We start from the raw sequence: 24,869 nt of genomic DNA on the forward strand, positions 1-24,869 counted from the left end.
TTTGCTGGGTTTGGGTAGTTTGGTAGTTTAATTGGTTAGTTTTACTGGACTTCCTTTTCTTCCTCTTTTTAAAAATCTTTTTATGGTAAGGTATGACTCTCTAGGAAGGAAAAGGAGAATGATACAGTGGGAAACACGTTAACATGAAAACAAAAGATATAAGTAAAAATTATTTTTTAAAAAAACTTGTCCAAGGTCAAAAGGTGGTAAGTAACTTGGTAGATATTGTAACCTGAGTCTTTCAAATGCAAATCCTGTGTTAAGAAGCAGTTAGGTGGAGCAGTGGATGTGGAATGATGGATCTGAAGTCAGGAAGACCGGAGTTCAAATCCAGTTTCCAACACTTACTGTGTAACAATGGGCAAGTCACTATAATCTCTTCTTGCCTCAGTTTCTTCAACTGTAAAATGGGAACAACAGCTTTTTTTCTCATTCAGCCGGCTGAGATGCCAAAAGGGAAGAAGGCCAAGGGGAAGAAGGCGGCTCCGGCCCCTGCTGTAGTAAAGAAGCAGGAGGCCGAGAAAGCCGTCAATCCTTTGTTTGAGAAGCGGCCCAAGAACTTGGGCGTTGATTAGGACATCCAGCCCAAAAGGGACCTTCCTCGATTGGTCAAATGGCCTCAGTACGTCAGACTGCAGCATCAAAGGTCTATCCTTTATAAGCATTTGAAAGTCCCACCAGCAATTAACCAGTTCACCCAGGCTGTGGATGATCAGACAGCTACTCAACTGCTGAAGCTGGCTCATAAGTATAGACCTGAGACAAAGCAAGATAAGAAGCAAAGGCTTCTGGCTTGGGCTGAACAAAAGGCTGCAGGCAAAGGAGATGTCCCCACTGAGAGACCACCTGTCCTGAGAGCAGGTGTTGACACTGTTACTACCCCGGTAGAAAACAAGAAAGCACAGCTGGTAGTGACTGCACATGACGTGGACCTCATTGAGCTAGTGGTCTTCCTTACTGTAGTGGGGGTTCCTTACTGTATTATCAAAGGTAAAGCCAGACTGGGTCAGTCAGTTCACAGAAAGACCTGCACAAGCACTGCCTTCACACAGGTTAATCCTGAAGATAAGGGAGCCCTGGCTAAGCTGGCAGAAGCCATCAAAACCAATTACAATGATGGATACAATGAGATCCATTGTCACTGGGGTGGCAATGTTCTGGGTTCAAAATCGGTGGCTTGTATTGCCAAGCTGGAAAAGGCAAAAGCTAAGGAACTGGCAACCAAATTGGGTTAAATGTATATTTGATTTTTCCCTACATAAAAATAAAAATTTAAACAAAACAAAATGGGAACAATAACAGCACCGACCTTGCAGAGTTGTTATGAGGATTAAATGAGGCGATAGTTGTAAAGCACTCAGCAGAGAGCCTTGCACATAGTAGGTGCTGTATAAACGCATATTCCCGATCCCTTCCTTTACCCTTCTTTCCAGTATAATACATTATTTCCCTTCCCTTGCCTTATATTAAAGGGCAGTTAACACAAGTTTTATTAGTTAAAATCATAAAGAAAAGCATGAAACGTTTTTCCCCCTTTTTTTCTTCCCCCCAAAAGGACAAAATTCAGTAAGGCCTAGAGAGATACAGATTGAAACCACCCACTTAACAACCAAAATTATTTTCCTAAAGTACAGATCTGACCATTTCAGCTCCCCCATTACCCCTAAGATCAAACATCAGCTCCCCTGTTTAAAGCTTTTCCAAACCTAGCCCCTTCCTATCTTCTTAGTCTTCCGCCCTGCTGCTCTCCAGACTCTCCGATCCAATTACAATGGCCTATTTGCAGATCCTCCAACACGGCCCCCAATTTCCCGTTTCTGTGTCTTTGTACCGTCTCCCCCTCCTGCCTGGAATGCTCTGCTCCCTGACTCTGCCTTTCAGTCTTCCGAGCTGCCTTCAAGGCGCAGCTCAAACGTCACCTCTGGAAGAAGTCCTTTTCTGGTCCACCCTCAGCCTCTTCTGCTGCTAGTGCTAATGATAATAATAACAGTTCACATTTATATACCATTGTAAGGTTTCTAAAGCTCTTTAAATAGTATCGTATTTCATCTTTCCAGAAACCCTGGGTTCTATTATTATCCTCAGTTTATAATTGAGGAAACTGAGGCAAACAGATGTTAAGCAACTTGCCCCGGGTCACCCAGCTAATAAGTGTCTGAGGCTGCATTTGAACTCGGGCCTTCCTGACTCTGGGTCCTGTGCTGTATCCATTGTGCCATCAATCCATCGGCTTACCTTCCTTTTACACTTTATAAACCGTGTGTGTGTGTGTATCATTTTCGTATGTCGTCTCCCTCGTTAGTATATAAGCTCTTTAAAGATACTGGTTTATTGGGGTTTTTTTTAACCTTTGCATCTCCATCACTTAACATTATTGCAAGACACATGATCTTAAATTAAATGCTTGTTGACTGACTAACTGACAACACGGACAAGAAGCACCTTCGCCTTTCTATCTTTTTTTTCCCCAAACATCTATCTTTGAATAAGGCACACCTAACAAGAAGTTTAAAAATACTCTGGGCAACAGAAGATGGATCTGGTAGGTGACAAGACAGAAGGCACTGGGATACACAGACAGAAGGCACAAATATACCTAAGGATCTTTCAAGTTTATATTCTCTCTGGACACAACAGCTACACAAGGAAAATCCAGTTTGTGTTCCCATCTTAAATCTAGTTTTATAAAACTTGTCACAATATGCACCAAGAAAGATTAAATACAAACTAATGGGAAAAAAGGGTAAACTTTAAAGCACTATGTAAAGGAGTTGTTTTTGCTGTTGTTGTTATGATAATACAAAAGAGCTAAGGAGTCATCTGCAAAACCAATCTGGTCCTGAAAAAACTCTTTTCTCATCAGACAATCTAATTACGCATCAAATATACAGTCAAACTGTTCTCTAAAGCTAACAAAGTCCAAGTTACAAAAAAGGAGGAATTTAAATTTAAGGGAGGAAATAATTCTAAGTTAACATTTCACATTCATTGCTAAAAAACAGACATTTCTTTTAACCTCAATTTCTAAGAGAAATTTGTAAAGAGTTAAAGATTTTAAATCCCTGCAAATCCTACTATCCAAATATAAGGGAATATTATTCTTTATGTGAAAATTAAAATATCAATGTTATCACAATACTATAGGCTACTTACAATTCCTTCTTCCCTAATACCTTCAAATAAATAAATCTGTAAAATGGAGTATCTAAATTCAGCTTATTTGTAACATTAAAATGTACACTAATTGAATGGAACAATGAAATTATTTGTAACAAATTAGATCTAACTATTAAGGATCAAAAAGAAATCTATATTCTTTAGGAGAAAAATGTTTAATAAAATAATCTTTTCCAAGTTTTTCAGGAACGGATACATTATCAAACACTTTAGTATAATTTGATCAGAATTTATAGAAAAGTAAAATTACATCCTAATTGAAAACTCTAGCCCTTAATGAGGGAGAGAAACAAGACTTCTTTAAACCCAGGACATTGAATTCAATTCTAGACACTAAAATTTTGTGTTCAAATTCAATAATTCATGAGCACAGAGCAAATGTATTGATTTGCCACTTTATTTAAAAGCATCATTTTAATGTTTTCCTTTAGCAAGTTAACGATAAACAAATTTGAAAAAAAATACACACACACACACACACACACAAGCATTAACCAAGTAACCAAATTAGCAACCTATCAGAAATTTTCTATAAGGAGAGAACCCTAAAAAGCCTGCAGGGATGCAGGATCCATTGCAGATTTCCAAAGAAACCCTCTATCCATTAAATACAGACTAAACAGTACGCTTAATTCAACAGCCATCTCATTTGCTTCTAGCATTAAAATAGATAAGAGGCACCATGAAAGTAAGATTTCAGTGAGCATTCTGCCTTGTTCTATAGGAGGCACAAGATCTCAGTCTTGGCATACCAAGGAGTTAGCAGGGTTTTCCCCAAATACCAGGATCCCGGAAAGATGAAAGAGTTTCCTTTGAAAAACTCTCTAGCTTTTCACCTCTGCAAAGCCTGTTTTCCAATATACTGTCTGCCATGGAAGTCTGAATGTTTTAATCACACCCCTCGCCTCTTCATCATTTGTCAATTATACAAACTAACAATAGGAAAGAACATTTTAAAAATAGGCCTCAGCATGTCCAGGATATGATCTGCTCTAACTACTGAAAACTGCTGCAGGAGAAAATAATATTTAATGCACCTCTTGATCCATTCATTCAAGAGGATGCACACAAAGTAAAATATGAAATATCCCACCCGCCACATGGGTATTCCCCGACTTTCAGTTTTTATAATACTACAGACTGAAAGGAACCCCAAAGTGCCGTCTGGGCTCTATTTATTTATTTTTTTAAACCCTCATGTTTCTTGCTTTCTGATCAGCAACCAGTGGCTCCTACGTAGCATAGTAGCTACGACCCCCAAATTTGAAGGAGAGATGATCAAAGGAGCTCTGGCCAGACTTGGAAAAACATTTCCACTGAGAATGGACATACTGCCTGTCAAAAGGTTATTCCCACTGCGTTGAAGCAGCAGCTCACGTTACTCCAGTATAACAACATGAAAGTGGCCATAGTCCTCCACATACATGTTTTTCTTTCCAAAAAGGGCAAATGGGAGACAGCAACCTGAACAGAACATCCTTCTTATCACTGGCAGGGAGGGCTGGTGTGGGGTGGGGCAGAGAAAGCATCTCCCTAATCAATATAGCTCTGAAAAATTAAGCCACTGTTTAATTTCCCTTTTTTTTCCTTTTCATTGAGAAACAGCTCTCATTAAGCAGACTTTTTTTTTAACTTAAAAAAAATCTCAGAAATCACAAGCTATATTTTGTGGAAGAGAAAATAACTTTAGAGGCGTAAATCTTCATGTCAATGACAGGAAGGCTTTGGTGAACCATTACCATAAATCTGACAAACGCTAATTTGATGGGTGGCTGTATCTGTCTGCTGCAAGGCCAGTCTAGACAGTCTATTGAGAAATCCTAAAACACAACTGTTTGTTCCCTGTAACACCATCTGGATATGGCAGTAAGAGCCGACCCAGCGCCATTCACACATGGATCAAAGCACATGCTAATGCCATCATGAAGTCATACACATAAAAAATTCAATCTGAGAACTCTAAGCAATTTTCCTAAGTCTTCAGTGAAGAAACCCCAGACTTAGCCCGACTCAAGCTAAGTGCATGAAGAGGGGGGAGAAGGGGGAGGGGGGGAAGGAACAGAATATTTAATGAGCTTGGCCTTCCAGAGGAATGTTAGGCCACCCATTGTATTGGAAAAGGCTCATGTCACACTTCAGTCATGGCACCCATCAGGGTGCCCCTTTACAAAAATTGATCTGAGGACCTTTGTAATTACCTGTTTCAGACAGGGGAAAAATAGTCCCCAGACATAGCAGAAGAGATCCCAAGGTGTAAATCTTACATTTTATTATATAGGTCAGAGCTGGTAGAAATTTTAATATTGCACACAATATTAAAAACTCTCATTAAACTGCACTATGGTGTTAGATCAAAGCATCAAAGGAAGGCTTCCTATTGAACTCCTCAAAATATTACAAACATAAGAGTAAGTCTGCACATAAAATAGAAACAAAGCCAGTTTTTCCATCTTCATTCCATAGCCTAATTCTTATTGCAGGGAATTACTTATGAAATTTCTATAACATAGCTAATGTGAAAAATTTTGCTTTCCCAAAAAATATTTAACGCATCATGAATTGCTGGTTCCTCTTAAATTAACTTTGCCAGTAAATTTTCAAGAAAAATCTTATTTTTGTATAACTTTTTTAAGCAATATTTCAAAATAATACTTAGTACTATTAGTTCAAATGCAAAGTCTATTAGCATAATTTAATGCTAGAGATACTACGTGATGCAAACTTCCCAAAGGGATAGGAAGGTCTTATTAATAATCAAAGTGAGACTACACAGATCATTCATACTGTCACCAGTCTTTTACAGTTCAGTTTAAGTATATATTTTGTACCTTTTTTCATTTTGCTTTCTTTATTTGTTTGTGTTGCACACAAATTCATGCAGTATATAAACGGATCCATTCATATGGATGACTAAAATTTTCCTATGAATTAGTTGTTTCTTCTTATTCACTAGTCTTTGTTTGCTGGCTTTTGTCTGGGACAGTAAAGGGCATTTCAGTTTTTCATCTGCTCCAGCACAAACTGCAAGCAAGTTTCCAGTAGCTGAATTTATGATGCAGAATCCAAGATTTACAAACTACTGATTTCATCATAAGATATCCAAATCACCTGCTGCAAAATTAAATCTTAGATGGGAAAGTATCAGGCCAAGGAAGAAAGGAAGAGACAGTAGTAAAGCCCAATCCAGAGATTATTTTATAAGAAGCAATTCATGACAAAATTTAGTTATTGCATTTTGTAGCCTAAACAAGAAATTTCAAGTTTACAAGACTGGTTAAGACTGCTGGTTTACCCAAATGGCCTCAAAATAAACTGAGAACTTAAACAAAACCTTTATAATGATTTGCCATTTCTACAAATGCTTGCTAAGGGTTTGAAGGACTGTCCGAAGTGAAGGAGCTACAATCAACTAAATTCCTGTTTTGGAAATGTTTTGATACTAAAAAGTCAGGTTAAGTCTATTTTAAGTTGCACTGTTGTTAAGAAATTTTTTTAAAAAAGAAAAAAAGTGAGGTTCATTCAACTTTCTACATTAATAGATGTAATATCCTTAATAATCCAAGTTTGTATTAGGGTTTCTCTCCAATGTTTCATAAATAAAATATGCTTCTTGAAGCAATGAAATATAAACAGCATTTTATGACATGCTAATTTTTTACCTCATCCTAAATGAAATCATATACATATAATACACATAAATACACATACATAAAATATGTACATATACACATCTTTATATGATCTAATAAGAATAACGATTGTTCCGGAACCTCTGCATGATAGATGATTACATGATTAAGAGACTTAGTCTCTATTGTTCTAAAATCCAGGAGTGACATTTTACATGAGACAATGTCCTAAAGCAAAACTATCTTGGAGACTTCTTTCTTGTACTACAGGTTTCCTAAGGGACATGGAAAAAGCTCATAGAAGAAGGTACCTCCCTTAAACAAAGCTAATTTTATTACCAGCACTTTCTAACAGGTCAAAACTATGGAGAATTGGTGAATCTTGAGATTAAACTTTGGGATAAAGTACCTAAGATGAGTTAGCAGAGTTGGACATAATTTTTGCAAGACATACACAAAGACATGTACGTGCAAATAAACACATACACAACTCTCAGAGGATGCTTCAAAGACTCCTGGACCATCAGAACAACCAGATGTTACAAGAGATACCAGTACTGCATAGCACCAAGGAGAGGAAATATTGAGGTAAAGAATGAGGAATGATAATCAGGAACTCTAAACATTTCATGCAGCTTCACCGATGGTTTTTATAGAAAGAGTTAAAAAAAATCCATTTATTATTTACCAGGCGGATTTCGGTCAACATATTGCATTAGAATAAAATATAACTAATGGAGCAGGCATTGCATTTGCACTTCCTTAACGGCTTAATTCCTGTTGCCTATTAACAGTGGGCTTCTATTAGAGAAAAGCTTTAATTCTGCTGCATGTTGGGGGTGGGGGAGAAGCACCCAAACATGGTTGAATCTGGCTAATCAAGCATTTTCTAAAGCAGACAGACAGTCATGGGGTGGAATGTTACTCTGCATTTAAAACTGATGGTGGCTGAGATACTGTAATGGAACAGGACTGCCATCTACTGACAACTCTTTGCTAGGATATTAGTTTTTTAAGAACAGCCTTCAAATTGGCTAAGACCAAAAAATCTTGAGAGTTACCCGCTAAATCCTTAAGATGTATGTTTTGATAGATATTTTTGCAAAAGAGAAGCATAGAAACAGCATACCTAATCCCTTTCAATCTACAATTTCACTTTTAATATAAAAAGTGATAATAATATAAATGATAATTTCTCAAAACCCTCTATGATCAAAGAGTGAGAAAAATAAATGTTTTGGTTTGGATTTTTTTTTTAATTTAAATAACGATCTTCAACTGGAAATTTCCCAGCAATTAATGGCGAGATGGAAAAAGGGCCTTCGTGTCTGCTTTTCTCAAACTCTTACAGACAGAAATTAATGGTTAGAAGCTCTCTTCAGTTATCCAGTATTCCTTAAGCAGAATCAAATAGAAAATATCTTTTACATAAACTAGCATCAGATGTCATGGGCATATGTATATGTATGGCAATCCCAAAAGCTTTCCATATTGCCACTGAGGGATCATTTTGGATCACCCAGGGTCCAAGTGAGGATCTAGGCTTCTGTTAAAACACAAAAATCCTCAGGGAGCTGGTATTGAGGGGGTGGGTGGAAGCTGGGCTTGACAGAGAAAACTTGCATTTGATGGAACTAACTCAAAATCCATGCACTTCAGACAAGAATGGAAAGGCAATGTGGGATGAGCCCAGGTCAACCATTCGGGACATTTAGTGAGATGCCCAATATGCATGTATTCTTAAAGGAATTCATCTGGTTGTTTGTTTATTTGTTTTCATACGTTTTAAAAGAAGTGGTCACTTAAGGAAAACATCGAGAAGAGATGTACAAAAGCATCCAAAATGGTAGAACAAAGTAAATGAATATGATGACTAGAATTCTGTTAGCTTGTACGAAGGTTCAACCTTCCTTTAAGTTAAGAAATATGAAATTAAATACTACAAATTTCTGTTATTCTTCAGGGTAAATTGCTACAAGAGGTGTATTAAAAGAAAGTAGCCTAAACCCACAGATTACAGAAACAAAACATGCAAATGGCAGATTTTTAAAGGGATTTAGTCTCCCCCAGGATAGCCCATTTAGACTACATAATTGCAGAACTCTAAAGAACCACAAAATAAACTGAAAACCCCAGACATCAAGAGATCCACTTATTAATTAAAAGCAGCTCTCATGCACTATTAAAATAAGGTTGGCCATGCATACTTTATTGCTGTCACAGTCTAAGATGAGGCAGCATTCAGAACACATAAAAGTAAAGTTGAATAGTCTTCTACATAGGGAAGAGAGTTAAGTCATGTCTGCTTGCACAAAATTGTTTTGCAAAGCAGCTATGTATAGAGGATCAGAAGGGGGAAAAAAAGGCTTAAAATGCATGGAATCTTAAGTCTCAAATCCAGTGCCTCTCTTTGGTAGCCATCTAGAGAAGGAGATGTAAGATGCACCCTTACAGGACATGGGGAAGGGTTATCTGGGGACATTTTATATGAGGGACCTTACTTTTAGAAATTTTAAACTCTTTAACCAATACCACCCCTGTTTTGCTTGAAGTTCCTTGAAGAGAAGGCATTAGGTACATAGCAAATAATAACAAGTAATTGTCACAAGAAATTCCAAAAAAATCACTTGTGACTGGGGGAGTGGAAAGAGGAAAATTAGCAAATTTTGGCTCCTTCTTTCAAGCCACAGACGTGAGTGTCCATGGCAGAATCCAGATTTGATACTGATTCCACGAAACAGGACTGGTATGCTTCAGGTGGGTAAATCACCTTTCCTGAATGAGTATTATAGAATAATTAAAAATTATTTACTTCCTTTAAGCGTATAGAAGAAAGGTATGTGATATATTATAAAAACAAAAAAAAAAGATATCACCTTATTTTATAGGGTACAAATAACCATGTAACTACTTCAATTATGTAGTAACTGCCATGTAATTATAGCACATAGTTATTTATGTCTCACAGATTATATGGCAATAAAACCAAGTTACCTGTTACCATATGTAGTAATTTGTGGTTGGTAGAAAAATAATTTACTATAAAAGTTTAAAATGGCCATGCATTTGATCCATGCTCAAAAATTAACATAACTTTTGAATATGATTTCCTTTTGCTATTTCTCTCCCTGTTTTGGCTGGGGACAACTCTTTAGGTTAAATTAAAGCAAGAAAATGAAAAGGAGCACCTTGGCTTCCTAAAATCAATCCAGTGTACAGCTCATTTTGGCTCCTGTACTTTATTTTGATCTTTTAAACATAAAACTGCCACTGAGGTTTTTGCATTGCTCTGAATTTTCCTAGTATGTTATCTTGAAACTAGGTTACCCCAAGATACTTCCCTCTTTTGAATTTTAATACTAACGCACAGCATCACCCCATTTTTCAATGTGCCATGGGTCCTAAGCCAAAGCAGTATAGGTCCTGGAGCTGGTCAGTAATAAGTCACCCCCTGTTTGTTTACATAAAAGAGCTAGGACTTCCAATAGAGACAGGAGGACATCTGAATGCATATCATAAAACGTTTATTACCCCTATTCTATTTAGTTTGATGGTGAGTAAATAGCACATATGACTAAAACACCCCTTAACTCAATGGCCCACCAGTAGGCTCCCTAAAAATATATTGATGCAAGTCCCATTCTTAAGACTCCCATGTTCCAAGATTAACAGCCAGAGGCCAAGTGGACTTTTATTCCTAATTTTGAATCCAAGCCCAGGGCTTGGGGCAGTGCAAATCATCAAAACATCTGACATTCACCCCATAAAAGTCTAATGTATTTCCCAAAATTACTTCAACATACAAAAGGAAAAAAAAATGGACATTTGATCTGTGATCTACATCAAAGTTTAGGTACTAAGGAAAATTTAGTCTTCACTTAATTTCCCTGTTTTGTAATTTTAAGATTCAGTATATACATCTCAACAGTTGTGATACATTATGTTTAGGTCATGAGAATAAAGTTATGAAAATGAAATTATTTTATGATGACTTTGTTTTAATGGGGGTTGTACACATGGGCTTTCCTGGGAAGTGATCCAGGCAAACTATCCAAGTCCAGAAAGGAGGGGAAATTTACCTTGATGCAACATACTTGAAAAGTATGATGATTTGTCATTTTAAATGGAACACAAAGATTCAATCCAAGCCTAGGCAAAAGAACATTCTTTGTCTCCTCTCATTTGAGGGATTTCTGGCGATGTTGGCTAATTTTTATTTTTAGGTAAACTCACAAGTGAGAAACCATTCGAGAGCTGGGTGTGTACATATACCCCAGTTTCTTCATCTGTAAAATGAGAGGGTTAGACTGTCAGGGGTGGCCTTCTAAGTCTTTGGGTGCAAGGACTGAGTCCAAGTTTTACTGAACAAATCCTTTTGTTAAAGGAATTTGTTCTATCAAGATTGGATTCAATCAAAGGGCCCCACTTCAGGACCTAGAGGGCCAAATGTGGCCTCCAGGCTGCAGGTTCCCCACCCCTGGGAAGATTTCTTTTGATATCAGGATGCTATGAAAAGTAGTCATTCATGGTAAAAGGAAAATTAGTAAGTATCTAGTTCAACAAAAGTGCAGCTCAGAGAATCCCACTCTGCTTACAGACTGTGTCTCACAGAAATAACAAGATTTTCTTTAAAAAACAGGAATAACAAGAATTAAAAAGATTAAAAGAATATTAAAGAAAATAAGAATAAAGTTCTTAGCATTCACATAAGGGTTTTAAGAGTCGTGAAAGATCAGAAAAGCCATTTTGAGATTATTTTACCCCCAAAAAAAAGGATTAGTTAAGAAACCTGGAACAATTTTGAACAATAGAAAACAAAGGGAAGGGTTTAAGGGACTTGGGGGATACTCCTCTGAGCCAAACAGGCATAAACAAAATAAATTAAGAAACAAACCTCAAATATGAGAGGATGGGAAAGTTAAAATGAGCCAGGCTGAATGGAAAGAAGGCAAATACAGCAAGGATAACTTAAATAATGAATTAATTCTTTAATTCCAGCAGTTCTTATATTTTCGTAATCAACAATTCAGCCATTTGAGATGTCATTTTAAGCAACCAACCAACATTGATTGCCTACTATGAACAAGGCCCGAGGAATACAAAAACAAAACAGTCCCTGCCCTCAAGGAGCTTAAATTCTAAGGTGAGGAAGGGAGGGCAGGAAACAATATGAACATATATGGGCACATATGAAACAGACACAAGGTAACCTTGAAGGGAAGACACCAGTAGCTACTGTAAATGTAAGCTCCTTATGAGCAGGAGTTGTCTTTCTTTTATTTGTACTTGTATCCTCTTTTATTTGTACTTGTATGCCTGGCACACAGTAGGAGCTTAATAAATGTTTACTGACTGACTAAGTGAACAAGAAAGACCTCTTATTGAAGCGTTTTGGATCTAAATCTTGAGAGAAATAAGGGCTCCTCCTATGAGGCTGAGGTAGGGAAGGAGGGAGTGGATTCCAGTTGGTTGGACCAACTGGTACAAAGATATGGAGACTGGAGATAGTATAAAACATGAAAACAATAAGAAGGTTGATTCGTCTGGACCACAGAAATGTGGAAGGGAGTCATGTGTCCGAAGGCTGGAAAGTTGGGAAAGGGCCAAGTCGTGAAATTGTAAATGCCAAATCGGGGAACTACGTGGCACAGTGAATAGAGTACCAGGCCTAGAGTCAGGAAGACTCATCCTCCTGAGCTCAAATCCAGCCTTAGACACTTACTAGCTGCGTAACCCTGGGCAGGTGACTTAACCCTGTTTGCCTCTATTTCCTCATCTTTAAAATGAGCTGGAGAAGCAAACAGCAAACCACTCCACTATCTCTGCCAAGAAAACCCCAAATGGAGTCACAAAGAGGCAGAAATAACTTTAAAAATGACCAAATTGCCAAATAGGGGCATTTATGTTTACTGAACAAGGAGATGACATGGTCCAACATGAACTAAGAAAATCATTTTGGCAGATATGCCAAGAAGGTAGTGGAAGTGGGAGAGAACTGTGGCAGTATGACCAAACTGGTCAAAAAGCCAGAAGAGAGATGATCAAACAAGTCACCTAGTCTAAGTCTCAGTTTCTTCACCTGTAAAAAAAAAAAAAAAAAGTGGGGGGGGTGGAGGGAGGAATAGTCATACTACTGACCTCACAATTTTATTGTGAGGATCAAATTAGATAATACTATATCTAAAGTTCTTTCCAAGACTTAAATCTGTGTTAGTCAGTACTGTCATTATTATACGTTATACAAAAAGTTGCACAGAACTGTTCCTCAAGAGCTTATGACTGTATCATTAACCCAGACAAACAAATAACATCACTGCAATACCACATAGATAGAGAGGAAACCATGAAATAACCCACACAAGACAGAGAAGTTCTTGTTGCCCACTAATGAGAACTCTGTTGGGAACTAATGCAAATTCTTCCTTGATGATTTCCACTAAGAAAACTGCCTACACACCAGCACAGATCAACTCAGCTGTAATTTACAGTCTTCAATAACTGCCTGAGTCTCTGAGAGGTTACTTTCCCAAAGACAAAGAGCCAGTCTGTGTCAGAAGACAGGATTTGAACCCAGGTCTTCCAGATCCAGAAGCTTGCTCTCTCCCCACTAAATGATGATACATCCTTAACAGTTGTTGGATTTCATCTTGTTCTGGGTATCACTGAGTTAACCACATTTTGTTGATAAAATGAGTGTTCAGTGGTACTTGGTGCCCAATTGACACCTCCTTGCTTATGAAGCTAGTATCTGAACTTGGACTTGGTCTTTAATAGGAAGGCTGGAAGACAAGGAGAAATGAATACTAGGAGTGAAAACAGAGGAGAATGGGGTTAAGTACAAAAAGCCAGGGTTACAGAGCAGAGAAAGACAGGCCTGCCTATGAGCAGAGACTATATCTTACTCTTCCTCCCCTCCCCTATAGCCTTCCCTCCAAGAACCTGGCATCATAAAGTGTGGGTTCAAGTACTGACTCTGACACTCAGTAGCTTAATTACTCATTAGCTAGGTAAGTCACTACACATCTAAAAGTCTGTTCAGCTGTAAAACAAAAAAGAAAAACATTTCTACTACCTATCTCACAGGTTCAATGTTAAGGAAACAATTCTGAAACTGATATATAATGAGCTACTATGAGTCATCTAGTCACAGGAGATACAGCACAGATACAGATACATCTATGTAAATCTACAGATATATAGATATAGATATACAAGGATATAGAATAAATATGGAATTTAAGGAAAGGGTTAGAGAAGGAAAATGGAATTTCATCTCAGACAAGAAATTTTCTACTTCCAGTTGCTAACACCTACAATTCCTCATTCTTTAAAAAAAAAAAACAAAACAGGCGAAGGGGTGGATGGAAAGAGTGGGGAGGAAACCTTCCAGGTGTCTCTTAACCCTGGGCTCTTTTATAGAATGAGTGATTTACATTAGATAATAATGTCCATTAAACTGCTCCACTTCCTCATATTTGCTTAATTCTCAAACTCATAAAATCTGATTTGCCTCTACATCACTCCACAGAACTGGCCCATTCCAAGGTCACCAATGACCACTTTACTGCCAAAGCTCAAATGCCTTTTCATCTTTCTTGACCCTCTAACAGCATTAGATGCCATCAACCTCTGACATACCGTTCTCTGCTGCTCTTCTGTGCGACACCTTCTCTTATTCTTTCACAGACTCATTTCCACACTCCAACCTCCTAAACGTGGCACCCAAAACTCATTCTTCGGTTCCCTTAGCTTTTGATACTCTTCTTTGGCAAACTGCCAAAAGTACACTACCAAAACTTAAACTAAATAATTTGCCTAATCAGATGGCTGCCAATTCTACTTATTCAGCCCAGTCACTACCAGAAGCATCACTAACTGTATTTCAGTCTGCTGATCCCATCCCATCACTAAGCATTTCTCACAGCCAGCACATTCAGGCTTGCTGCCTAGCTAGGCAAAAGTGCCTTTTTCCTACTACCTTTCCCCTTAATCACCTCTTATCACTTTAGCCTTCTCTCTTCCCAGTTCCTGTTTTCCTTGACCAGCCCTTCTCCATCCTTCTCTATTGTTAATAAACACTCCTTCATCTTCAAACTCTTCTCTCCATCTCTTGGTACTAAATGAAAGCTGGCTCTCCACTGAAAACACCACATTCCCTCCTATTGCCTACAACACTGGCTGCTCCCTTCCTATGTCTCTCAGCTCCAAAGGCCAGTAAGAAAAACTACTTACTCTTTGCTCCTTATTGCCACATCCAGATCCTCACTATGCTGAGGAAAATTCAACAGATTTCCCTCATCAGCAATTATTTCATTCAATTATACTACCTTATCTATATCTTCCTGTCATCTATTGACATTTGAATCATTTGCCCACTTTCTTCAAATACTCTACCACCTAGATCAATCTCCCTCTCTACTCAACCACTGCCACTAACAGCTTTAATATTCATTGTGACAACTCTTTGTTCTCTCAGTTCATCATGCTACTTAACTCTCATGACTTCCATCTTGGCCACCCACTACACCTTAAATCATCGTCCTAAAACATTATACTTCTGACATCTTGAACTCTTAAATTTCACTTCTGATAATAAGTTCCTGTCTTTCTATTTCACTTACTTCCTAAATCCTTTTAGGCCTGTTGCTTTATCGTATCTTCCTGTCACTTCTGGTCATTTATAATGCAATCTCCCAGGGCAGTCCCCTTGTTTCCTTTTGAAGACACCCAATTATTAAAAAGGGGCGCTAGGTGGCGCCATCTTCTTGAGTTCAAATCTGGCCTCATGAGATGCTGGGCCAATCACTTGACAGGGTTTGCCTCAGTTTATTTATCTGTAAAATGAGCTGGAGGAGAAAACAGCAAAACACTCCAGGATCTTTGCCAAGAAAACTCCAAATGGGGGAGCCAAGATGGCATCTGGAAAGCAGGGACTAGTGTGAGCTACCTGCCAAGTCCCTCCAAAAACCTACAAAAAATGGCTCTGAACCAATTCTAGAACTGCAAAACCCACAAAACAGCAGAGGGAAGCAGGGCTCCAGCCCAGGACAGCCTGGATGGTCTCTGGGTGAGGTCTATCCCACACGGAGCTGGGAGCGGCGTGGACCAATCAGACCAGGAACTGCGCGGAGTGGGCCCTAGCGCCCTGAATCAGCAACGCCCCCCAAACGTGGAACATAGAACTCTTTAGTCTACAAGCAGTCATACCCCACTGAAAAACTCAAGGGTCAAGTTAGTTGGTTGGGAATATGGCCAGGCAGCGAAAATGCACCCAGATTCAGTCTCAGACTTTGGATTCTTTCTTTGGTGCCAAAGAAGACCAAAACATACAGCCTAAAGAAGTCAACAAAGTCAAAGAGCCTACAACAAAAGCCTCCAAGAAAAACATGAACTGGTCTCAGGCCATGGAAGAGCTCAAAAAGGATTTGGAAAAGCAAGTTAGAGAAGTAGAGGAAAAATTGGGAAGAGAAATGAGAAGGATGCGAGAAAACCATGAAAAACAAGTGATGTGTATGATTCATCCCTTCATCTTCAACTTACCCTGTGTCAACTCCCTCCCTCTCTCTCTCTCTCTCTCTCTCTCTCTCTCTATATATATATATATATATATATATATATATATATATATATATATGCATATATCTATATATGCATATTCCCTTCAGCTACCCTAATACTGAGGTCTCATGAATCATACACATCATCTTTCCATGTAGGAATGTAAACAAAACAATTCAACTTTAGTAAGTCCCTTGTGATTTCTTTTTCTTATTCTTTTTCCTGATTACCTTTTCATGCTTCTCTTGATTCTTGTGTTTGAAAGTCAAATTTTCTATTCAGCTCTGGTCTTTTCACTGAGAAAGCTTGAAAGTCCTCTATTTTATTGAAAATCCATATTTTGCCTTGGAGCATGATACTCAGTTTTGCTGGGTAGGTGATTCTTGGTTTTAATCCTAGCTCCATTGACCTCCGGAATATCGTATTCCAAGCCTTTCGATCTCTTAATGTAGAAGCTGCTAGATCTTGTATTATCCTGATTGTGTTTCCACAATACTCAAATTGTTTCTTTCTGGCTGCTCACAGTATTTTCTCCTTGATCTGGGAGCTCTGGAATTTGGCGACAATATTTCTAGGAGATTTCTTTTTGGGATCTATTTGAGGAGGTGATTGATGGGTTCTTTCAATTTCTATTTTGCTGTGTGGCTCTAGAATATCAGGGCAGTTCTGTGGGAGGAGGGGAGAGGGCAGGTGAGGGGGGAATGAGTGAATCTTGCTCTCATCAAATTTGGCCTGAGGAGGGAATACCATACATACTCAATTGGGTATCTTACCCCACAGGAAAGATGAGGGAAGAAGATAAAAAAAAGGGAGGGATGATGGAGGGGAGGGCAGATGGGGGTGGAGGCAATCAAAAACAAACACTTTGGAAAAGGGACAGAGTCAAGTGAGAAAATTCAATAAAGGGGGATGGGTTGGGAAGGAGCAAAATATAGTTAGTCTTACGCAACATGAGTATTGTGGAAGGGTTATACATAATGATGCACATGTGGCCTATGTTGAATTGCTTGACTTCTTAGGGAGGGTGAGTGGGAAGGGAAGAGGGGAGAGAATTTGGAACTCAAAGTTTTAAAAACAGATGTTCAAAAACAAAAAAAAAAAAGGTTTTGCATGCAACTAGAAAATAAGATACACAGGCAATGGGGCGTAGAAATTTATCTTGCCCTACAAGAAAGGAAGGGAAAAGGGGATGGGAGGGGAGTGGGATGAGAGAAGGGCTGACTGGGGAACAGGGCAACCAGAATATACTCCATCTTGGAGTGGGGGGGAGGGTAGAAATGGGGAGAAAATTTGTAATTCAAACTCTCGTGAAAATCAATGCGGAAAACTAAATATGTTAAATAAATAAATTTAAAATTAAAAAAAAATAAAAAAAAAAATAAAACTCCAAACGGGGTCATGAAGAGTTGGAAATGACTGAAACAACTGAACAACAACACCTCGTTATGAAGATTTTCCTCATATTTAACTAAAGTAGACCTCTCAGCAATGACCAGTTCTGCCCTCTGGGGAAAAGCAGGAGAAATCCAATTCCTCTTTCAAAAGACAGTCCTTCAAACACTTAAAGATAATTACCATATCCAGACTAAAACTTCAAGATAAACTTCCCAAGTTCCCTCAAGTGACCCTAATATGAGATGATCTCCAGGTGCTTTCACTCCTGGGCAACCCCAGACACTTTCCAGTTTCCTAAAATATGGTGCCAGAAACTGAATATAATATTCCTGATAAGGTCTTACCAGAAGAGAGTAGAGCAAGCCTATCCTTTCCCCTGTTGTAGATAGGATTCTCTTCTCAAGCACCACATATGCTCCTTTGGCTGTTAAAACATTCAGAAGGGTCATATGAACTCACACTTCCCCATCTTGTATTTGTAAAGCTGATTTCTTTTAGCCCATGTATCAGACTACATTTAATTCTATTAAATTTCATCTTGATCTATTTGGCTTAGCATTCTAGCCTGTCAGGATCTTCCCATATCCTGATACACTTATCGACCATGTTACCACCTATTCTTCCCAACTTTGGGTCATCTGTAACTAGGACAAGCATGCTATTGCTAAAAAGTGATGAATGGAATAAAACCAAGGACACAGATCCCTAGGCTACTCCACAATAGACCCTTTCCACCTTCCAGGTCATCAATACTAACCCTTTAATATCACAGAAATTCAATCACTGCCAAATCTACTTAATGCTATTATCTTCTAGCCTACATCGCTCCATCTTGTTCATACATTATTCTACTATCTTCTCTTCCTCCAATATTTCTTCAGTATTTTTTAAAAAAGGTTTACCTTTTCAGAGTTCTGTTCTGGTCATGAGTTTCCTCCAGTGACAACGATCTAGTCAAATTTGTTTATTTGCATTACAGTCGCTGCCTCACTTCCTTTGTTACCCATTCTTTGTGAATCTTTCTATAACCAAGTTAGGCTACAGAACTGAGGAGGTTAAGGTCCTTTCTGGAATTTTATCTCCTATAAATTTGTATCTCTATTGCTCCTCTTCTCTCCACACTGTAAATGCTTACTAAGACATCTCAGCTAATTCATATACACATGCATTTTTCTCTCTCCCCCTACCCTCCACTTTCATTTTGCAAGAATACAGCCCCTGTTGTACACAGGATTGTTGTAAGGATCAAATAAGAACATACATTAAGTACCGTGCAAACCTTTAAGTGCTACATAAGTAAATGTTGAGAGTTTTTATTGTTGTTGTCATTATCATTGTTATTATTGGCAATCTTGTACCACGAACCTCTTATTTCCAGGATGTAATCAATGGCTCAGAAACTCAAATGCCATTTTCAAAGAACCTTAGAAACAATTATCAAGTGCCTACTATGTACCAGACAAGGTGCAAAGCACCAGGGATACCAAAAGAGGCACAAAACAATCCCCATCCTCAAGGAGCTTACAATCTAATGGAGGAGGCACTATGTATCAACAAACATCATCATCTTCACCAGCTATTTATTTCTCAAATCTTCCTCTCTTCAGAAGCCCTCGCCTTCAATGAGTAGCACTAAAGGAAATATTACCTGCTCCCTCTAATTTTTCATTTCCTAGCTCAAAATTTCATAATCTTTAACAATCCTTCCCATATTCTTTCTTATAGTATCAATTGTCCTCATATGAATCACTAGAATTATGTCAGATTTGACAAATCTTTTAGAGATTCTCTTATCATTTTCTGGCTACATGCTTCATGCCAACAAAACTTCTCCGAACAAGTTAAGCTGTTTGTGTTTAATTAACTTAACAGGACAATATATTTAAGAAGCTGTCGAAACATCCAAGTATAGATATCTATCAGCAAGTTTAAAATACGAGACTGGAGGTCTACAGGAAGACATTAGGCATAGACAGACAGATTTAGAAGTCGTCTATTCTAATTCAGACCCTCTCCCCCAATACCTGCAATGGACTACTCTAATAGCTTCCTAAACGGTGTGCCTGACCCTGGCCTCTTCAAATATCTCCTTCACACATGGGCAAAAAATAATCTTCCACAGGCATAAGTATGACCATGTCACCCTTGAACAAAACAAAACAAAATGGCTATTGCCCAACGGATAAACTACAAACTCATTAGCCTGCAATTTAAGGTGTTCTACAATCTGGCTCCATTTTTCCTTTTCACGCTTATTTCAAACTGTCCCTCTTTCTGTGGTGTTTCTGCCCAAACTGGATTACTAGTTGTTCCCCAATCAATTCTCTCACTATTATATATACACACATTATCCATCCCCCATGCCTAGAACATATGGAAAATATCCTCTTCACTTGTCTACTCTGACACTTCTCTGCCTTCGAGGATTTATTCCAGTGCCACTACCATCCCCAAAGCTTTCTCTGATCCCAACCCAAAGTGTTCTCTTCTTAAGTTTTCATATGCCATTCGGCCTTAGGTATGGACCTTTACTTTTCCCTTAATTCACCCTAACTATTATCATGCATATTACGATAATCATGCCTTCTCTCGCCTCCCTTCTTCTCCTTCCAATCAGATTCCAAACTCCTTAAGGGCAAAGACCATGCTGTCCTCATTTTTATATCCTCAGTCCCTAACATGATGCATTACACTGAGCAGGCCCTTAATAAAAGTTTAATAAATTGACTTCTATCAGAGAGTGTTGTGTGTTAAACAGAGGGCAGAAGTTCAGAGTCACAGGCTAGACCAGAGCATAGCAGCTTGGAAGGCAAATTCTATCTTCAATGAAGAGTGGAAGGACAGTGAGTACAGATTTGTGGCTTTGCATGAAACAGTTTGTCTCTAGAGAATGTGATCCCTCTATCAAACACAGGTTATGTTTTCAGAATTCTTTTGTTCCTTCCAGCTGAAGTTTTACAGAAAGTAAAAATTATTTTTCCTCCTCCCAAACGAACTCCTTTGTTTGCGCCAATGCTTGGATGTCACAGCTGGCCTCACTATTTGCTAACATCCTGATGTTTCTCTCGGCTCACTTGTTTATCCTCAAAAAATAGCTAGAAAACCTGTGTTCTTTGTATATCTTGACCTGCAGGAGTATTTCTTCACAGATTTTGTAATACATGAGTTGAGGGAAAATGATCAATTTAAATTCCCTTCTTCAAATATAACTTCCTAAACAAAAGGAATATACTATTTCCAGACATTTGTTAAGCACTTCTGGCTTATTTTAACTGAACTAGCTCATTAAACTGTTCAACGGTCCAAGAGAGTTAGAATGGATCTTAGAAATGATCTAGTCCAATTCTTCCTATAGTTACTAATTTTCCTAATGAGTCTATTATCTATTATCTGGTGATACCCAAAAGAATGATTTAAAATAATGGAACCTAAGGGAGGGCAAAAGTCAAGTTGCCTAAGGAATGCTCATTCAAAAATCTTGGCAAAAGCTTGAAGTTGGTTTAAAAGAATGGAGAATTTTAATCCATAAAATCTCTACAAAATTTAACCAGCTGAAAAAATACATATAGTCATAGATAGGACACTTCTACAAAGGCTACAGGCCTATATGTTTCATTTTGTTTTGTTTTAATATATATATATATTCTTTTCGGCTGGAGGTTTTCCTCTGGGGTTCACATACAATAAAATTAAGCTCCCTCGCATACTTATATAATTGCATCCTATAAAAATCACCAAATTTTTTCCAAAATATTGCTTCTTCAAGTTTATAGCAGAGGAGATTTTACTACTAAGTACTTGCAGATATTTGACAATTCCAAACCCTGTCATTTATAATATACATCCAGAAATGTCTTCATTTTTGTCCACATCTCATTCCCACAGTCATCTGTAGAACAGTCTGCTATAAAAATTATACTATAAATTATGAATAGCACATATACACATATGTATATATACACTATATATTATATCATTTGATCCTGCATTGGTAGAAGGAGTTTCCTCATCTAGGAGTCTCCCGTGTCAATGAAATCATAGATCCAATTCCCATCTCTACCCTATCCTTGACTCTCACAAGACTTTTAGGAGATAAGTTTGGCGAATTTAGGGATTTTTTTCCCCTAAGCCTTGATTTAATCATTGTAAGGAATTCCAGTGGAAGAGCTTTCTCTAAGAATGCATCGTCTCTACTTTCCTTGTATTTTAGAGCCTTAGAGCTGCCTGGGACCCAGACAAGTTACTGTGATTTACTTAGCATCACACAAAGGCAAGACTTGACCCCACCAGGACTCCCTGACCAGAAGCAAGTTCTCTATCCACTTTTCCATGTCATCTCTCCTAAGGTAGCTACTATAGGTATTAATTATACATGAGGAAACTGAGGCTGAGAGGGTAAAATGACCTGCCAGTGGTAACACAGTAATTAAGTGCTGGACAATGAATTCCAACTCAAGTCTTTCTTGACTGCAAGTTCAGCAGTCTTCTTTCTACTATGAAAAACATTCCTTTTAATAAATTTCTGAAACTAAGGAAAAAACTTGATCAGACATCATCCCCACTTTAAGTACTTTAAGAACTCTTCAGCTGAGAGGTCTGTTTTCCTTACTGTAAAAACTCCTTTGATGAACCATTCGATTTAGAAACAGGAAAGTCACAGTATAACTTTAAAACACCAAACATGCAAACCCTAAAAATAACTTGCCCAAGGTTATGTTTTTTACTAGGAAAGGAATTCCAAAGTATTTGTGGGTAGCTTGCTCTCTCCTGTGATTCAGGAGTGCATCTGCCGTTCATTAAACTCATTTGGAATGCAAGAATCAGTCTTGCCTGCCTGGTTAGTGAAAGTCACAAATGGTTCCTATCCCCAGTTGTGCTTGACAGTCCTTTCCTATGTGGATACCACCAGGGCAATGCGCACCTTCGGCCTAGATTACAATAATGATCAACTTCCCTCAAAAATAATCCCCAGGTTATAATAGGTACCAGCTGTGTCACTTTAACATCCCCAACCATCAAGGGATCTGGAGAAGCATTTTTGATTTCAAACAAACTATGCTATTCTTTAGTGCCTAAAAATCAGTGCAAAGTCTTAAAAATTGGTTGAGTGTTGGCCAAGACTTAGGTAAGTTCAATTAAATAAACGTCACGTCTTCCCTGGATGGTTACTTAAATGACATCCCTGTTAGAGCTAAATAGAACATACTAAATTAGAACAAAACAAAACAAAACTACATCTTCAACTTCCTTTCCCTGCTACTAGTTGGTTCATGTACCCGATCGAAAGTCCACCCTAAATCCCCAGTTTATTTTCATTTCTCTGCCCAATCCTGTCTCAGCAACCATATTCTGTAGTATTCCTGACCTAGGCTTCTGGTACAGACCATTTTTAGTCTAGTTGTATACAGCTTTAAACCTTTTATACAGTATGAAGGAGGGTTCAGAAGATGCAGGGCTAGGAGAAATATGGAATGGAAAAGACTAGCCTTAAGCCACCATCACCTCCAACTCAATTTATCTAAAGTAAAGTGACCGCTTCACACACAAAAAGCAGCTCCTGCTTCTGACTTCCCCTATTTCAGACCCTCAATCACCCAAACTCAGAAACACATCTGAGGCTGCACACCAAAGACAAGCTTTGGAGGGTTCTATGAGGACTACGCTGGTGCACAATTGTCAGACTGGCCAGTCTTTTGTGAGCCTCCCAATGTAGGAGAGCATAGGAGAAAATTACGAGCTAAGCCTCCAAGAAGTTTCTCACAGCTCAGTTGTGGTCCTACTTCTAGGGTTTTCTTCCTATTTCCCGGTCAGTTTTGTGTGCTTTCCTTGGAGGGCTGGGTCTGCTACCCCTATAGGGAAGGCCATTCATGTGCTGCCACACCAGGGAACTTTATGGTCCACAGTTGTATCCCATGGTACTGGAGAACCAGGAAATAGAGCAAGCCAAAGAATTCAATTATCCTGGCCTGCTTAATAATGGGGCTAAATCCCTATAGAGAAACATACCTAAACCTTATTGTAGCCTTCTGGGGGGAGGGGGTAAGGAGAGGAAAAAAAAAGAACAAAGTGAAAAAGTACACAGCAGAGAGCAAAAGGAAACTCACAAGGAAGCAAAGATGGACAACTCTCAACACAATGTGTATTATTTCTCATACTGGCTTTCTTGAAATGAACATTTATCATTACATATTTTGAATCTTCTCTTATGTTCTGCTATGCACACGACATGCTTTCTTTTCTTTCTTACTTTGCATTTAAGTTTCAATATTTAGTTTGTGACATGTTTTGTTTCTTTTCTCTATTCTGTATGTGTTCTGGCCCTTGAGTCTAAAATAAAATTTGAAAAAATTTTAAAAAATAATAATGGGGTTAAATCCTCTACTGATGCAGTGATAAGCATCACACTTGATACTCAGATGTTTACTGAAGCATAGACTACATATTGTTTCACCTTCCCCATTCTATCCAGTATATCTCCACAAGATTCGTTTTCTAGGGACACCCCTTTGATCCTGTCACTCCCCTTGATTAAAAACCGTGAGTGGCTCCCTTTAAAGCCCATGTGATAAAGTCTAAATTCCCTGGCCTGGCATTCAAGGCCTGCCCCAAGCTTTCTTTCCTATAGGTAAGGACTGCACTTGAAGTCCAAGGTAATGCTCTGTGTCGCTCCAGAGGGCAGAATTGGGCCAAATATGAAGTCATAGGGAAGTATATTTCAGCTTGACATATACAGCCACATTTTCTCAAAATTAAAGTTTTCCAATGATGAAACGGGCTTTATTGTGATACAGTAAGTTCTCCAGAAGTGGAATTACTCAAACAGAGGCTGTTCACCTGCTTAAAATACTGAAAAGGATCTCTACATGAAATGCAAATTAAGATTTGATGACCTCAGCCATCTCCTAGATCTCTAAGATTTTCTAACTTTCCAACCTTATTCATCCACTATAGGCCAAAGAAATCTTCACTGTGCTCATCACAGTTAACGGAACACATTTTGTGCAGGCCTGCAGTTTTCTACAAGCATGGCATGGCACATGCCAGCCCCCAGTCTAAAATGCTTCCCTCCAGCCCCACTGTAGCCTATCAGAAGTCTTGTCATCCTCCAAA

At 38.4% G+C, this 24,869-nt stretch overlaps 1 protein-coding gene and 1 pseudogene across 2 annotated transcripts in view; one reads left to right on the top strand and one right to left on the bottom strand.

Moving 5' to 3' along the window:
* Positions 1-24,869, bottom strand: part of ARL15 (ADP ribosylation factor like GTPase 15) — a 523,367-nt gene that overhangs the window by 389,534 nt on the left and 108,964 nt on the right. The gene's annotated exons all lie outside the window — the stretch shown is intronic.
* LOC118851031 lies at positions 447-1,265 on the top strand (annotated as a pseudogene).

The sequence above is a fragment of the Trichosurus vulpecula genome, chromosome 1 (assembly GCF_011100635.1).
Source record: "Trichosurus vulpecula isolate mTriVul1 chromosome 1, mTriVul1.pri, whole genome shotgun sequence".
Taxonomy (NCBI): domain Eukaryota; kingdom Metazoa; phylum Chordata; class Mammalia; order Diprotodontia; family Phalangeridae; genus Trichosurus; species Trichosurus vulpecula.